Raw genomic sequence first — 6,643 nt, forward strand, 5'->3', positions numbered from 1 at the left:
CATGGGCTCACATGCAATTTTTTCGCATAATTCGCTTTGGAGTATCTTAGATATAGTATATGAGCATACTAAAAGTAATAAAGTAGAGTATATACTACCACATGGTAGTATATGAGAAATAGGTGTAACTACACCCGGTAGTAGGATGCACTTTCCCTATATATATATATATATATATATATATATATATATATATATATATATATATATATATATATATATATGCTCACGAGGAAACTCTATTTTTGAACATGAGCATGTTTATTTTTGAACCAATAAAGATTTTGAATGTGATCATGTTTATTTTACAGTTCAGAATTGCATATATAAGTTAAATTATGATGTACTATTGGCAGACTCTTCTACTGAACATGGTCACGTTCAAAATCAAATGTAGCGAACCGTGTCTATGTGACAGGACCTCCACAAGAGGTAGCATGCTAATCTCCGTTACTTGTATTTAGAAATCTTTTTTATATGTTGGACTAAGATCAAGTGCTAAACATATAGGACCACATTTGGGTAGTTTCGATATCTCCAGACATGAATGTGTTTCTGTAGGTGAATTGGACACTTCCCTGTGTGCAATCAAGCGACTTGAACTTTTCATTTGTTCAACCAACCCTGCCATAAAATACTATGTTTGTGAGATGAACAAGGCATTTGTCGCTCCTGGAGATGCTAAGGACTTTAAATATGCATCTTATAAATAGGAACATATCATAATACCTGACTGTGACCAATGCATGTTTCCTTTTTCAGTACTTCTCCTGTCGCTTCACAAAAGACAATCACAAGGACCATCTCAACTAACCAGTTGAGAACATGATGATCAGACTCGGCACTGAAGGTGCTGAGAGACAAGTCGGAATAATGATGGGTATGGATAAGAGGGCCACAGTAAAAAACCATTCTGTGATCATCTATCTTACGAACTATTTACACAAGTTGGAATGATGATGGGTATGGATAAGAAGTCACGCTTTTTAGTTGTTGCTGTAGATTTTCATTTTGTTAAATGTGGGAGAATACCGAAAGGGATACATTTATGTTCTCATATTATTAGAATATATACTGCTCCCTATCTTTTTGGATATGTACTTTTGTTAGCTATGTGAGCTATGGTTGTCCTGTTATCTGTACTTCTTGGGGGGCAGTAGCACTATCATCTGCATGTACGCTGTTTATTTACATACAAGACAGAATGGTTGCAGTCTTGGTTGATACCTGATCAAACTCACCTATTTAGCTTTACTGAAAATATTCAGTTACTTACCAATTATCATTTGCTGTTAATATGAAAAATGTTTGTTGGTTAGAGAAAGCTCTTCCACTTGATGTTTAGGGAGTGATGTGCATGGTCTTTTATTTTCATATAGCGAGGTTGGATATGACCGCACCCGGCAGGGGTGCGGGGTGCGGCAAGGCGCACTTTCCATCTAGTTTCATGATATAGTTTCCATCTAGTTTCATGATATAGGGAATATATACACATTGGAAACCAAATAACAGTATGATTGGTTCCTTTTGGCCAATTGGAAATTTTGTTGCTAAGCCTAAGATTTTGGGAGCATCAATTTAGATGTCTTCTTATAAATAGAACATCAGTAGTGATGATTTCACATTGTATGGAACCCTGCAAGATGAATAGCTTTCTGGATATTTTTTCGCACTTGAAATAGCCTAACTTCTAGTTAGAGCATCAGGAAGCTATCAAGAAGTTTCCTGACCAGTGTACAATAGATTAGAAAAATCCAACCGTCCAAGTTTCCTGTCAACTGTGTATCACACAATTTCTACTAACAAGATCAAATATATGATGTTATCAATCAGATGGATCAGCTTAACATGATTTTTTTTTAATTTTGCACGCATGTAGGTTAAGTCAAGTAGATTAAAAGAATTGTGTGATGAGAGCTTGCCGGTTCATTATATAGAGTAGATTAAAAGAACCAAGGCACTTCATGGTTCAGAATATGCATGGGAGTACATTGGTAGCAGCAACAACACAAGACATAGATTCATAAGCAGTAAAGTCAATATATGTTGTATCATGCATGTATGTATACATTTGTCCTTTCATGGCATGTTGTGCCATGTATTTTTTTTAGAGAAAAAGCATACGCCCGACTTTATAAATAAAGCCATAAGGCAAGTAACACCACATAACAAATAGTCCCACACAGCAGCCAGACCCAAACCGCGGGTCAAACGAAGGGAAGTCAGTTACATGGCTCCCTCGCCAGTACACGGCACGCAGTCCAGAAAAGAAACAACCTAATTCCAACTAGACTATCAATCCCAAAAGAAGCTAAGCCTCCTGCTCTTGTCTGCATAGCTGAGTAGCCGAAGCCCGAACTTTGGAGATTAGCATAGAAACCGCGTCCTGGTCGTCGACCTTAGTCAATGATTTCCACTGCTGCAAGAGGGCACATGATTTAAATAAGCAGTCTGCAGGTTTAGCCGGAAAAACATTCTCCATAGTAAACTTGTTTCTAGTTGTCCACAGGGACCAACAGAGAGCCCCCAAACCAACCCAAAAGATGCGTCTAGAAAGGCCAGACAAATTATTAGCCAAGCCATGCAACTCGGCAAAGGAGGCAGGGGCCCAAGAGACCAGAAGCCACTCTCTCACGCAGCTCCAAACGAGTTTGGGCAAGACACAATGGAAAAAAATATGATCCGTATCTTCCACAGCACCACACAGAGCACAGAATTGGGAGCCCGGCCCATTTCTTTTGCGAATCTGATCAGCAGATGGCAACCGGCCTCTAAAGGCTTGCCATAAGAAAATCTTAATCTTAGGGGGAATCCGGGCTTTCCATATCTTGGAGCAACGAGTAGTAGGAGTGCCACCAACAAGCTTAGCGTACAACGACTTAACCGAGAAGCACCCAGAGGCAGAGAGCGACCAAGTCACCGAATCCCTGTTCGTCGAGAGTGAGGGGAAGACGGCAGTAAGGCGTTGCCAGTCTTCAAACTCCACAGGCGACAGAGAGCGACGAAAGACCAAATTCCACCCATGGGCAGCAAGCTTCGCAATAGAGATATCCGGATCAGAGCAATAAGAGAAAAGAGTGGGGAAGGTCACCGAGAGGGGTGAGTCTCCACACCACCAGTCGAGCCAGAACCTAATAGAAGAGCCATCCCCGACGATAAACTTGACGAAGGATTGGAACACCGGCCTAACTTTGACCAGGGACTTCCAAAACTGAGAGCCCGCATGCGAGTGAGCGGACATCGGGAGGAGGGGAAATATTTAGCCTTAAGAATAGACAACCATAGGGGCTGGTCCTCCGCACTCATAATCTTCCACCACCATTTGATCAGCAAGCATTGATTCATGATGGAAGTATTAATAATCCCTAAACCTCCCAGGTTTTTGGGTCTACACATCAGCTGCCATCTAACAAAACGGTATTTCCGGCGATTATCAGCAGCATTCCAGTAGAACGCCCCATGATGCTTAGCAAAACCGCATGAGTCCCACCCGAAAGGAGGTAGAAGCCCATAAGAAACATGGGGAGGGATGACAGTCACGCATTTATCAGAGCCACTTTGCCCGCATTGGTATTATACCTACCACGCCAAGGATGGACCCTGTTGCCCACCTTGGTAACCACCGGGGCAAAGTCTTTCGCATGAAGCACGTCCGCAGAGATGGGGAGGCCTAGATATTTGAAAGGGAACACTCCAAGCTTACAGTTAAGAAGATGTGCCACCCGCACAGCTTCAGACTCGTCAACACCAGTAACAATAACTTCACTCTTTGCAAAATTAATCTTAAGGCCCGACATCGCCTCGAAGCAGAGAAGAATGAACTTGAGATGAGCAATGCAAGAATCATTCAGCTCAACCATGATGATCGTGTCATCAGCATACTGGAGATGGGTTATTCCTTGGGGGAGAAGATTAGAACTAACCGGAGAAATGTTCCCATGTGTAGCTGCCCTGGACAGCAGACGGGATAAGGCGTCCTCTACGAAGTTAAACAGGATGGGCGAAGCGGGGTCACCTTGCCGCAGGCCCCTACCATTGGCAAAAAACTTGCTAACCTGACCGTTAACAGAAATGGCAGTATGGCCTCCCGAGACCAGCTGCATGATTCTATGGACTAAAGGTCCCTCAAACCCTTTATCCAACAAGACCCTACGCAAAAAAAGGCCAGCTCACCGAGTCGTGAGCCTTCTCAAAATCTAGTTTAAGAATCACGGCTTTAGACTTACGCCTCTTAAGGTCATGCACAATTTCATGCAAGCACAGAACTCCATCCAAGATGAAACGACCTTTAATAAAGGCCGATTGAAACGGACTGATGGTACGATGGGCAATGGGAGAAAGGCGTGTGGCGAGCCCTTTGGCCGGAAATTTGGAAAAAATATTAATAAGGGCAATAGGCCTAAACTGCGAGATCAGGTCAGCACCTTTGACCTTAGGAATTAGAGAAATGACTGCATAATTAAGACGGGAAATATCTAATGTCCCCAACCAAAAGCCTTGAATGATCTTACACACGAGGACCCGCAACTGCGGCCAAAATTTCTTAAAGAAGGGGATCGAAAAACCATCAGGCCCAGAGGCAGCATTCGAATTAGCCGAACTGATCACCTGCCAAATCTCCTCGTCGGAGGGAGGAACTAACAAACTCATGTTCTCTTCAGACGACATCATACTACCCGTATCCCAAAAGTTAGAAGAGAAGGCAAGCCCAAGATCCGGCTTGGAGCTGAGGAGATTGGAGAAGAACCCAACAATGTGATTTAGGATGAGAGACTGGTCCGAGGTCCTGACCCCATCAATGATTAGGCTGTCAATGAAACATCTCCGGTGCCTGCCGTTGGCGATAGCAAAGAAGTAAGTCGTCATAGCATCACCCTTCAAAACCCAGTTCAGGGAGCCGCGTTGGCGCCAGTAAATTTCCGACTGCTGATGCAACGCCATCAGGGCATCTTCTAGGAAATAACAAGTAGCCCATTGAGAAGAAGAGAGCCCAGAGTGCCATGTATTTAGGAAAGAGATTGTTGGCATCACCTCTTTCTAGAATATCTTGATTGCGTTTTTTGCCCATTTTACTATATCATTATAAGAAATCCGCTGCATACATCAACAAACAGTAACATGTCATGAGTAAAACACATAGATGGATTCTTACGTCCTAGATAGATGGATGTTAAAGTATGAAGGGATTAGCTCTGCCAGTCTACGTGAACTAATTAGCTGGATGTCAGCTATTGCAGATTGTCAGGAGAAGAATCCTCCAAGCCAATATACAAGAATCAACTTCCAAGATTTGCCCAAATCAATTAACACATTAGCACATTGGAATTACAGGGTGGGAGAGGCAAATTGTAGGGAAAATAAATTCTGCAGGAAAGACCAAGATGAAGAAGCAACCTAACTAAAAACATATTTTCACACATGCGCATGAACTCAAGCATGTGTAGGTTTCCAGTAACGTACCTGGATTAATCGCGAGCGGAGTGACATACTGAATCACCTGCTAGAAGTTGTGTCGCCACTGTCTCCCTGTCTAAATCACCTGCTGGAAGCTGCGTCGCCTTGCTCTACATTAATCGGCCATGCCCATGTCAAGCCGCCCTGCATCGCGCCGCTTTGCGAGCCGAATCACCGCACTTCGCACGCCATTGGCACGCCCCCGCATCGCCTCCGCCTCGTCCGCATAGGCCAGCCTCGCTGGCTTCTATTCTCTCTCCCGAACAGATCGATTGGATCAGATCAAAGAGTTGCAGGAAGGAAGCATATATACACATACCACCTAGAAACTGAAGTTTCCAGAAGATGAGTCGTTAGGCCGGCCATGAATGTGTGCTTCGATACGAAAATATGATTGCATGTTTGAAGCCTGAACGGAGCAGTTACCAGCAGATGAGGCGCCAGCCATTAGAAACGGACCATCATGCCACACCGCTGGACCGACGGACCACGGAGGCGATGTACGCCTCGTCCGTGCAACCCCAGCGCAGCCGCCGATGCAATCCTAGATTGTGGTCATGCCGCACAATCGGAACAGAGGAGGAGCAGGGTTGCGACCGGTTTTAGGGTTGTACGCTTTAGCGTTTTACAACTGTGTGTTGCGTTGGACAGGATGGTAGTACAGGCCCAGTACGCCAGTAGGCCCAATTGAATCACAGACGCCCAAAAAAGCTGCTGGAGCAGCGGCCCGGGAAGGCTAGCCCAACCTGCCGGGTGATTTTGCCTGTAAAGAAGATTTAGGTGGAATTAAGAGCAAATCCGACGGTCAAACAAGCCTACGGATAAAAATGCTGATGGTCTGAGAGGGCTGGAATAATGCTCGGTTGTAATGTCTTTAAATTTTGGCTTGTCCAGTTTATTGATCTATGATTTGCTTTGGCTTTATTTCAAACTGTTGAATTCGAATAATTTGTATCGTATGATCAACGTGTATTGATTGCATAGACTTGAGGATCGAAATTTCAGTTATGTAGATAGTGCGACGCAATATATGTGAGGCCAATAGATGCTGGCCACGGACGCGTCTGCAACGTACAGGAGGTCGGATTTGCAAGTCTGAGGGTAGACGCTCTAAAAGCATCTCTAGCAGACCCCGCATCCCGCCGACCCGCAAAACGCGTTTACAGTTCGCGGAAAAACGGTTTTGCGG

This window comes from Triticum dicoccoides, chromosome 3B (genome assembly GCF_002162155.2).
Source record: "Triticum dicoccoides isolate Atlit2015 ecotype Zavitan chromosome 3B, WEW_v2.0, whole genome shotgun sequence".
In the NCBI taxonomy this organism is placed as follows: Eukaryota; Viridiplantae; Streptophyta; class Magnoliopsida; order Poales; family Poaceae; genus Triticum; species Triticum dicoccoides.